Raw genomic sequence first — 12,252 nt, 5'->3', positions numbered from 1 at the left:
GAGTACGACTCGGAGTCGAACGTTTAGTTTTGGTCTACTTTAAAAAGTGAGTATTCTTTGCATGTGTTGTTTTAAATAAATATGTGAAATGTTATAAATGTTGCCGGAATGTTAAATGCTTTCCAATGATTACTAAATGGATTTTCGATGAGTGAGTGTGTACTTTATCGTATTCGACCCAAGCAAAAGTGAATTTTCAATGATTGAATGCTACTTGTGCATGAATATAAGCCTTTTGGCTAAACTGAGCCCTTGCCCTTCGTTGTCAGTCGACTTGCGCCAGAAGCGGACACGGTCGGGGGGCTGATGACCCTAGGACAATGTTTGGTATACTCAAGTATTACCATGAAGTCTGGTGGAGAACTAGCCAATGAATTCAATACAATGAAATCAATGAATGAATGACATGAACACTGAAGGAATTTTCACTTGCAAATGTTTTCTAATGTCGGAGGGATAAGGAAAGTGGTTAGCGAATAAATGAATGAATGACTTAAATGAATGGCTCCAAATGAGCATGTATCCTTTCAATGAATGAATGAATGATTCTTGAATTACTGCTTATTACTATGCCAAGTTTGCAAAGTGCTAAGTGTAAATGTTCTTGTGTTTACCTACTTGTTTGGGAACTTCACTAAGTTTTTAGCTAGGCCTGTCAATCGGGCCTAATGAGCCGAGTTTTCATAAGCTTAAGCTCAACTCATTTAATTTGGAACATTTTTGGGTTTCGGATTCATAAATGTGAAGGTCATACTCAACTCACATAATATTCGGGTTGTGAGTCTTAATCGGGTTTAGCCCAAACTCACTTATTACTCCTTAATTTTCTTCATATAATTGCTATAATTATTAAGTTGTAAAACTAATTTAACATTTACAAGACTATAATATTAAAACTAAACATGAACAAATAATAGTTCTTAAAAAGTATATAAACCAAAATTTTTTCAACAATATTTATATTTAATTCATTCAAAATGCATGAAAAATAGTAATAAAACATGCGATCATAAGCCAATATATCTTTAGAAGTAGAAACTTTTTTATATAATCTTGTGACTTGAATCCAAACATGCTTGATGATTTGTGTTTGTAGATCAAAAAGAAATCAACCAATATTATGCCAACACAAAAATTTATTCAACCAATAAGAAAAGTTAGAGATTCAGTTATGCATCACTAATATTAGTTCTCAAGAAAACTCATGGAAAAGTCTTTAGATGTATTTTTATATTTTGTAATACAAATATTTAGTATTTAATAATAATATATTTCGATATATAATTATACATAATATCAAAATATAAATATTATATATATATATATATATACAGATAATTAAAGGGCCGGGCTTATATCGGGTTTGAGCCTAATAAGGCCCAAGCTCAACTCATATTTAATTGGGGCTTAATTTTTAGGTTCAAACTCAGACCGGCTCACTAAAATGTCGAGCTCATAGGGCTTTTTATCGGGCCGAACGAGCCGAGCTCAGGCTGGCCCAGCCCCATTGACAGTCCTACTTTTAGCTTATCCCATTAGTTTGTTTTCCTTACAGGGATGGAGGCTGGAGGAAGTAGTCGTGAACTAGTGCATATAATCTCTTGTACTTGTACTTTTGTAGATGAGATATATTTGGAATATTTAGAAATGTAATCATATGTTTTACTCTTGGATTGTAAATTAAGTTTAAATGGTTGGTTGGAAATGAAACTTTTATGTTAATTTCGAAACTTAAACGAATATGTCAAGAACGTTAGTGAGTAAGTTCTGGCGAGAATTAGACAGGCGGTCCGCTAAACCCTTGGATATACCCTAAGGGAAGATGGGGTCGTCACACAGTGGATGTGAATGAAATATTAGAATGAATAGTTTTCTCAGTTCTTTTTATCATAACTGGTTTAGATTGACTAGATCAATTTCAAACCCTCTCTGATCATCCACCAAAAGTTCCTGAATAGCTTTAAATTGTGTACCCCTGACTAGGAAATGAATCACATTGCTACACGTAATAGTTTTCCCTTTTTCTTTTTAGTTAGTAGTTCAAAATCTCTTATATCTTTGCATCCGTACAAGAAATGGTTTTTGTTTCATTCTTTTAATCCTATGTTACTCAACTAATTTGTTTAGTTTAATTCTTTTGCAACTTGATTCAGATGGACGACTATGAAACTTAAAGAGTCAGTGATGGCAATCCTCTTAAAGCATTGAAGTTAATGAACTTTACTCGAGATGAGTTCAAAGTGAACTGCATGAGATAACATGTTCGAATTAAAAGTTATCAACAGTTTGTTTTGTTATATGCCTAATTAACAATTTATGGATTTGACCATTTACATTTGGGCTAGATAATACTGTCAAAATCCACAGTGAAAATACACTTTTTTTTTGTGTTTCCCATTTTTTGCTAAATAGCTAAAAGTGAAAGAATCTTTGTTATGCGGTTGACCTTTCTCTGTTTCTCTGATTTGAATGATGAAATGATGATATGCACATATTTTTAGCTTTTAGCTTCTACAGTTTGAAATTTTCTGCACTTTTCCTTTTGGTTTAGCTTGATGGTCTATTATTCATACATGTTATGTTGGTAAAAGGGTGGCATGAATGAAGGTATGTATGAAACCCACAATTTTTGGTATCTGTTTTTATTGCTTATTTTCCCAATTAATTAAAAGGATAAAATTACTAGGAAAGATAAAATAAAATAACTATAGGATGTGATAACGTTTCTAATAAATTAAAACTCTTATCCAAATCACCTACTAGTGGCTAGTGCTAGGTTTAGAATTTTATTGAAACCCTAGAAAGAAAAATAACCCCAACCTTACCTTTCTTTCGTCTGTCTCCCTAGAGCAAGAGCCGTCAGAGAAGAGAGAAGGAGAAGCAGGCGACACCGTCAATTGATCTGATGACTAGGTACCTAAACCTGTAAGTCTCGAATTCATGCAAGAAAACTTCTCTTTTAAGTTTTAGTAGTTGTATTAATTGTTCTAGGAATTTTATGGACATGTGTTGTTGCTATATAGGTGTAGATGTATATGTTCTGATAAGATCCGTATCTGGGTTAATAGAAATAGGGTGTTAGATTTTAATCTTGGGATTATAGGATGATTGAGATGCCGCTGCTTTCTTCTGTCAAGCATTGCGGAAGCACCACAACGAAAAGAAAAAAAAAAGGGGAGAGACGAGTGGGGGCCGCCACCACTGACGGCAAAGGAAAAGAATTTCAAAGGTTGGCCGAAACCAGAAGAAGATAAAAAAAAATTTCCGCGAAGGTGATGTCGCCAGCAAGTAGCAAATGTTTGGTTGGCCGAATTGGAGGATTGGGTCGCCAAAGAGGTCAACCATGGTTGGCATTTGGCCAACCATGGGCCCCCCCAGGAAGAAAAGACAGAAAAAAGAGGAAAAAAATAGTTTAGATGTGGACCAAAAATGTAATATAAAAATTAATAAATGTCTAGGGAATAAATTTTTAAATACAACTAGTCCATTTTTATAGTATATCGTGAATATTAAAATTCAAGATCCAATTTAAAGTAATTGTTAGAATTGAAGTATTGGTCATGTAAAACTTGTACTTAATCTATTATGCCTAAGATATTTAAAGGAAAAATCTAAAATACCTTGCTTTAGTCTTGTGAGGTTAATGTAGACGAGGTGAGATAAATTTTAAATTGCTAAAAGAAACGTTTAAAATAATAATAATAATAGTAGTAATAATAAGAGTAAATGATAATACTGACGATAACACTAATATTATTAATAATAATAATCATAACAATAATAGTACATAATAATTAATAAACGATAATAGTAAGGATAATAACAACATGGACATGGAGAAAATAAATTGAGGGATATAAACGAAGATAAAAATATAATACGAGGGAAATAAACTAAGACAATAATAATTATAATAAGTCAATACACATATAGATATACATTACATATGTACATGTATACATAAATAATAATAACGCCTATACATGCATAACAGTGAAAATAAAGGGAAAGGTAATAGTAACTATCTAATATATATATAAGTGGTAATAAAATAAATTAGCGACAACGAGGATGATAATAATAATAATGAATAATCATAAATTATAAATAAACATAGTGAAATAGTAGTTAGGATAATAAACATGATTACGAATAATTATTTCCTTTAAATTAGGGAACTTTACAAAATGAACACGTTCTAAATTAAGAAATTTTCTAAAAATAGAAACTTTCCAAAGATAGAAATCGTCCAATTTAAGGGAAATGCTATTAGGGTCCGTATAATGGTCTAGATATGAATCTTTTACTTACTTAGAGGTTGTATATTTATGCAGCTATAGGAAGTAACAACTAATTAGGGAACCTATGCATTTGATAGGTACGATACAAGGACCTAAGGTAGTTCAATTTGAGCAGCCAAACAGAGATAGGTGGTACTTACCCTTCTGAAATTTCAAAAGTGCAAAAAAAAAGGAAATTTTTGTTTTCAATCTTATTTTGTTGTGTTGACCCGAAATATATTTGATTAAATGTTTTACTTGGATATTTATGAAAGTAATATTTTTACTATACAAAAGTGGACCATGTGACTTATTTGAAATGTTTTGATATGTTATTATATACCAAACGAATTGAATCTTTTATGAAATTAAAGATTTATATATGTGACGTGTGGAATGAATTTTTGACAAGTAAAGCTCAAAACAGTTATGGAATAGACGGTAGGGGCCATAGTCCTGTCTAATTGTCATAGTAGCCTGGTATAAAATCCGACCGATTGACAAGGTCATGGTAGCCCGGTATAGAATCCGGCCGATTGACAAAGTCATGGTAGTCTGGTATAAAGTCCGGCCGATTAGCAAGGTTATGGTAGTCTGGTATAAAATCCGGCCGATTGACCCATGTATGAAAAGAGGCCAATCGGTAGTCATGAAACCTATTGGTCGCCCACTTAGAAGGGGTTTAATCTCTAGGCTGAGTATTCAGTAGTTGGTCATCACATGTACTTGTTATGAGCTAAGATGAAATAATTTATGAGGTGATATGGAATGATTTATGAACTGATCTAAAATGAGACTTATGAACTGATTTATGAATTGATTTATGAGTGGATGTGAAGAGACTTATGAATTGAGACGAAATGATTTACAACGTTATGATTTTCCATCAATAAGATGCTTTTAAATTGCTTGCCAGTTGTTACTACTGATTGTTTTATAAATGACATTACTTTCAAATTACGGATGTGATCGATGTGCAAATGATTTGATTTGTATATATATATATATATGTGTGTGTGTGTGTGTGTATCAGTAAAGCTACGAGTACATGGTCCGACAGAGGGGTAGTTATTACCTACTGGGCAATTTGTCGCTCAACCCACTTTTTACTATCCTTGCAGATTTTGAAGAGTATGAGTTGGTTTATGTAGAAGATCCTGAGGACGACTTTTATTAGCTTTAAGTGAATGGAAGTGGCAGGCCAGCTATTTCTAGTTGTTAGTCTTATTTATTTTCGATTCTACTATTTCCATTAGGAAATAAATGTACGAACATATTGGATATTCGTAAACTATCTTTTTATGAGATTTGTACCGCACTTTATTTAGTGATATTATTTCGTACTTTTGAAGGTTAGACTAGTTAAATGATGCCTTGTATTCTTGAGTGGGATTTGAGAATACGGTGGATGCCATATGACGGGCACGTGCGAGCTCGGGGCGTGACATTTTTAGTGGTATCAGAGCCTAGGTTACATGGTCTGGGAGTATGAGAAATTATGTTTGGAAATTAATGATTTTGAAGATGGAAAGAAGATGGAAAAATTGATCAAAAGAAATAAGAGATTGTTGTGACTTTTTAGTAGTATCAAAGCTCAAGTTGTGATAGTTGAAAATAGGTGTAAAGATACTGAAGATATTTGTGATTTTGAGAATTGGAATGAAATGGATAAGGGATTAAAAGAAAATTAGTGGCTCCATAACCTTTAATGGTATTAGAATTTTATGTTACGAATTTACTGGAATGACTTCAGGTATTGAGATGATGATTATTTGTAGTAAGTAAGTGGTGACTATATGCATATGTTAAGTTGAAAAGGTAACCAAGCCCATCTGCCAGATATGATTGACACTTACAAAAAAAATAATAAAAGGGTATTTAGGGTGTTTTTTTATAAGTTTTGATCTCTATAGTACATTTCAAGTTTATCATTTAGGATGTCAGATTTATGAATAATCTTATGTCTAGTTGAAGTCTAGTATAGAGATAACTGAAAATATTGAGAAAATTAGAGTGCACAACGAAAGTATGAATGATCAACAATATGATGTCATCGAACACAAGCAATACACGTTGGATCTTGGAATTTTGTTGACTTATTTTGAGGTTTACAATAATTAGATCTAATGCTCAAGACATTATTAAACTAGCTGATATTATTAGTTCGAGCATTATTACATCATGATCAGGTAATAAATATTTTATAAATTTCTGACAATAGATAATTTTACACACTTTTTACCTATAAATGAATAAACGGTGAAACCAAAATTTTATTTGCACAAATAGTTTTTAATCAGAATTTTTAAATATGTACCTTTACCTTACAGTTGCTTGGTAAATATAGTTTCTAAATATATATGTATATATCTATATAAAAAAAGAGAATAAATACATTGAACAATTATATCCTACGATCTTGTGCAAAATGTTTTTTTTTAATATACTCATTCAACCTCAAAAAGAGCTTTAGATAAAAGTATTCTACAAATTTTTTTTTTCTTATCGTATAGAAAAATCTAACAATAATTCTTGATAAATTCTCTTTGTACTCTAAATTCTAACGCTGTAAGAAGTATAGTTAGTTGGCTTGTGTATTTCGAACACTAGTAGGTTTCTAAACTTTAGTGAGTTTGAAATTCTACGCATAGATAAATACTTTACCAAAGTTATGATAAACTTGTTATATTCCAATATAAAAATTTGGTGATAATTTTTGTACAAAATTTTCTGTATATTTGTATGATCAAGAAGTTTGTGAAATGATATTTGACATATTAATGTTTTCGGAAAATGGATTGAGCTCGGAAAAAAAATGACCAAAGGAAGTAAGATTTCCATGGCACTTAGCGGTATAATAACTCAAGTTATAGGATCTGGAAATAGGTGTGATACTATTTTAGATTTGAGATTTGATAGAAATAAGATATTTCTGTTACTAATTACAAACACAGTGGGCAGGAACCCATATATTGAGATAATGATTACTTTTTGTGATAGTAGATAAGTAAGTTGGGATAGAATGTGTGACCAAAAGAAGAAATGGTACTGTTAGTGTTTATGGCATCCTTCTTATAAGTTGATCTCTATGGAGTATTCTAAGCCGATATTTAGAATGCCAGATTTGTGAGAGAAATTATGTTCATCTGGGTTATATAGATATGAAGATGGAAGGTATTGCGGAAAATAAGAGTGCGCAGCAGAATCTTGATAAAATTAAATAGGGAAATCTAATTTAGACATTATAGGAATAATTCCCAAGATATATTGCAAAAACATTGGAAATTTTGTTAACTTATCTCGATGTTTATGTCTTTTAGGTCTCGAGGACGAAACCTTTAAAAGGGGGAGAGAATGTGATATCTAGTCTAAAAGTGAATTGTGAAAATAGTGTCGAATTAGGACCCTAAATTCACGTCTAGATTTTGGTCGACTTACCAAGAAATTATAAGGATTGATACTTAAGATTAAATACCGCCTTCCACCCCCAAATGAATGGATCGTCAAAAAGGATCGTTCAGACATTGGAGGTGTGACGCCCCCACTTCTCCCTAAGGCGAACCAAAGAGTATCCGCGGGACGCCTGCCTAACTCTCGCCAGGACTTAAGCAATTCCATTTAAACTTATTGCTGGACCACACCAAACGAGTCAATAACTTAGATACAATAAATGCGGAATCGTTCAAGTTTAATAAAAGTCATCCGATATCCAACCCGCACATCGGTGTTCAACAACCATCATATATCCCAAATATACATCATACTCCAAAAGTTACATTCGGATTCCAAAATACAACCCAAAAGCCAAGACAAAGTCAAAAGTAATAGAAACCCTAAACAAAAGCGTAGCAGGAAGGTTTCTTCGATACCTCGCCAAGTTCAATCCTGTTAAGGAAAACAAATCTACAGGGTGAGCAAAACGCTCGTGAGGCCAAGAACACACATGCAGGCACATAGCTCAGGTAACAAGCCAAGTAACAATTCAAGTAATAAATTGCAAGTAATTAATAATGCCAACAAAATGTAACCAAAACAATTCAAGGATATGGTAGCTCTCAGGAGCTAAGTTCCACATTTTGCCGATGTCATTCGTATATCTTCCCGCGTTGACTCTCCGTCAACCGGGTTGATATTTCATATCCGTAGTTCACCACTTACTTCTCATCCGTCCACCATACACCGCTTCGGGCCCGCACGACATTTATGAGGCGATACTCCACGAGTATGCCAAGCAAGATCTCTCCAATAGATCAAGCTTATCATGTGAATCTCATGGCTCACCGAGGTTCCCGACCAAGCCCATGCCGGCTCGAGTTCCAAGGTCGGCCTATGAGTTTGGACGTCCCCCATGTGTCATGTAAGTGTCGAGGAGATTCACTCCAACGACGTATGCAGCCATAGCATACCATATCATGTATTCAAGCATTTGACAGGTCTAAGCATGTATTTCAGGTCATGTAAATCAAGCAAACCATGTTAAGCATGAGTCATTTGTTTCAATTGAGAACGAGTGCGATTAAGTACACACTCGACTCCATTTTTCAAAACCAAGTAGGCTAAGCATGTAATCAGGTAAGCCAAGCATGAATCAAGTCCATAGAGTTCAAGTAGTCATACACTTGACACTCACCAAGTTCTGCAAGCAAGTAGGTTGGATTGAGAGTTCAAACTTCCACGGTAGGGTCCTCTTGGAGGTCCTCGTGCGTGCCTGAACATCGAATAGTAGATAATTACTATAGGTCCCCAGGTGGTGAGAAAGTTTGAACACGAGTAAGGTTCGGAAATATTTTGAAAACTTCGTTTGGCTTGTCTTTGAAATTGGATTTCCAAAAGGGTGCAGGACTCGAGTAAAATCGGATTATTATCCTTAAAATCATTGGTTGGAAACGAGTACGAGCGAAACAATTGCTAAACGAACGATCGAAATCGGAAGTGGGCTGGCCATGTCACAATCCGGCCGGATTCTTGGCCGGATTGGAGGCAGTAGCCATCCTCATTTTTTTTTCACATTCCCACTACAATCCGGCCGCCTATCCGGCCAGAAACTGGCCGGATTCAAGGCCGGATTCTAGAAAAATGCTTCCCGCGCGGATTTCTTTTGAAACTCCAGAATTTTTGATTTTTGGTAAAATCTTTGAAAAATCATAACTTCTTTTCTACTAGTCAAAAATTGATAAACTTAGTACCGTTGGAATCGTCTTTGAAAGTACTAAAAGTTCCTAGAAGACACTGTTTCACGAATCTAAATGGAAGGTATTCAAAAATGAGTTTAAAGTTGCTGCCCCAGATCACCCAGGATTGAGCCGGGGTTGGTTTTTCGCTAACTTTGGAAATTCGGTAGAATTCACTCGTTGCAAACCAGACCTTGAAATTTATAGCTCAATTAGAGGTGAAAGTAAGGTTTAGGGAAAAACAAACGGATCGAGAATCGGAGTTTCGAGCACCAAGATATGGTAGCTCAAAGTTGGGAAAAATTCAAAACTGTTACAAAATTTCCAGATTTGGTTCCGACTTTGGACCTTTTGTTAAGTGTCGAAACGGACTTGAATTGACACCAAATTTTGCAGTATGGTACTCCAATATGAAGGGTATTTCTCTATCAAAATTTGTGGAAAAATACCTTCGGGAAGGTGGTTAACCAACCAACCAAAGTTTGGAAAAATTCTTAAGGCAATCTGTCCAAATCTAAGGTTTTCAAAAATGAGGCAGTCGCCGTATTTTGATCATAACTCCCTCAATTTAACTCGGAATTGGGAATGGTTGATAGTGTTAGAAAATACATTCATAGGGATAAAATTTCACAGAAGAAATCTTTTCAAGTTTCAGCATGTAACTGACTCGAATTTAAGCCTAAAGTTGCAGCATCATCAAATCATTTTGGCAGAACGGAGAAACAGGACAGCCGACTTCAGATGAATGGTGTGGCTCACACACATAAAACCAGAATGTCCATTATACACCGTTGGAAACATAGAAACGTCTAGTTTCAAATGCCGCTAACGGCACTTGATTTCGACATCGGAGTATAGAGTTATGGATGAAACACGAACACTGGTCTGGTTACGACGGCAACCGTTTCCCAGATTACTAGCTTTGGAAATAAATTCGTTTGATCAACCAAAACTCAATATTTTTCAACGAAATTTTGTACACAACTTCTACAACATGTAAAATACACAATCAAGCCATTAAATCCTCAAATATCTGCAGTAAAGTGGCCGAACAAACAGGGGCAAAATGGTCAAACTTGGCCATTGTACTCAACGTGAGTTTCCAGCAGTTTTTCTTCAGCAAATCATTAACTTAAACACTAATCCGACATCATAAACTTCAGCAAGCACAGAATCAGTAGCAACCCAAGAGTGGGAATTCATAGAGCCCACTTTTCCAATTTTTTTCCAACAATACAAGCTACCAAAGTGAAGATTCCAGTTCAAATGCATAAATCAAACTCCATAAGACAAGTTTAAGGTGATTGATTACTACCTACTTTGATGACTGGTTAGGACAGAAGTTTCGGCCCCTTTGAAGCTTGAAGAAAACCGTGAAGCTCCTCCCTTTTTCAGCCTAAATTGTTGTCCAAGTGAAAAGCTAAATGAATGTGAAGTTTGGTGAGAATCTATGGAAGTTTTGGTAGTGATTTGGTGAATTTGTAGAAGGAAATGATGAAGGTTTCGGTTGTCCCTTTTTGCTGCAGTCTAGCCATCCATGAAACTTTGCAGAAATGAAATGAGATTGCTGGTTCCTTTGCGTACATAAGACGCTTGACGTCTAATATTTTAAATACGTCAAATCAATTACAACTAGTGCCCTACGCGCGCGTTTTGTGTTCGATTTCTCTTACGTTTGTTGCACTAGTGCACTAAACCTCTAGGGCACTTACATTTATATAAATATTATTCATTCTTAATTGTCCCAAAATAATTGTCGAAAGTTCCTCAATTAAGCGCGCATGTGCAAACACGTATTTCTAATTTAGGCGCAATAAAAATTGAAACTTTTGAGAAATTCTTATAACGATTGTACCACTAGCTATCACTTGTGTGATTAAACTTAAAATTGTCTATTTTAGGACCATTGTATAGGTCTCAAATTTTTGAGCTTATTGTACTCCCAATTGGCTAAAGTGTTTAGACACGTTTTCACTTTTTCGCTAAATAAGCTTATAAGAAAATAATTCTTGAAATGAGATGTTTTAAAAATATAACGAAACTATAAAACCATGTACTTAGGTCTAATAAGGCTAGAAAATATTATTCGGAATAAATGGCAATTAAATATACAAATGAGCTCGAAATAGGAATTTAAAATAATAAATTTTGCGAGTCCTCACAGGAGTCTAATATTAATTCCTCAATTAACCTTTCTTAATCTACTATTGATCATTTTTAATTCTCCAATATTAATACACTCCTGATTCAAATATAGCCTCGAAAACGTGTACTTGTTATTTCAAACTAAACGAATTTTTGAAAAGTGAATTTTCCAACAAAATGTTTTTAAAATATAAAAGAGGCGTTGTTCCATATAAATGGATTTTTAAATGGTCGAAATGAATAATTCGGAGAAAATGAGTAAATAAATGTTTAAGTAAACTGGTAATATCCGATAAATAAGAAAATTTTTGGGTCCTCACAGGAGGACATGCTAAGAGCTTGTGATCTAGACTTCTTGGATAGTTGGAATAAGTTGGTGAAATTAATGGAGTTTTTGTACAATAATAACTATCATAGCGGGATAGATATGACACTATTTGAAGCGTTGTATGGGCGAAAGTGTAGATCTCTCTTATATTGGGGTGAAGTATGTGAGAAGCTGATCACTGGCCCCGATTTGGTGGAAAGAACTTTGGAGAAAATTAAGATTATTCGAGGAAGATTAAAAGTAGCTCAGAACCGAAACAAGAGTTGGATGGACTTAAAAAGGAGACTATTAGAGTTTCAACCGGGAGAAAAGGGTATATTTGAAAGTA

General features: G+C 34.2%; 1 long non-coding RNA gene across 1 annotated transcript; it reads right to left on the bottom strand.

Annotated features, from left to right (window-relative positions):
* Nucleotides 1-7,942: 7,942 nt before the first annotated feature.
* Nucleotides 7,943-11,009, bottom strand: LOC113698258 (uncharacterized). Its single transcript, XR_003450162.2, has 3 exons — nt 10,767-11,009; nt 8,911-8,988; nt 7,943-8,165 (listed from the first exon to the last, which is right to left on the bottom strand). It is a non-coding gene; the product is annotated as an uncharacterized lncRNA (long non-coding RNA).
* Between the last annotated feature and the right edge of the window lie 1,243 nt (nt 11,010-12,252).

This window comes from Coffea arabica, chromosome 7c (assembly GCF_036785885.1).
Source record: "Coffea arabica cultivar ET-39 chromosome 7c, Coffea Arabica ET-39 HiFi, whole genome shotgun sequence".
NCBI lineage: Eukaryota > Viridiplantae > Streptophyta > Magnoliopsida > Gentianales > Rubiaceae > Coffea > Coffea arabica.
Note: the sequence above shows the minus strand (reverse complement) of the source record. Positions and strands in the feature narration are given on the sequence as shown.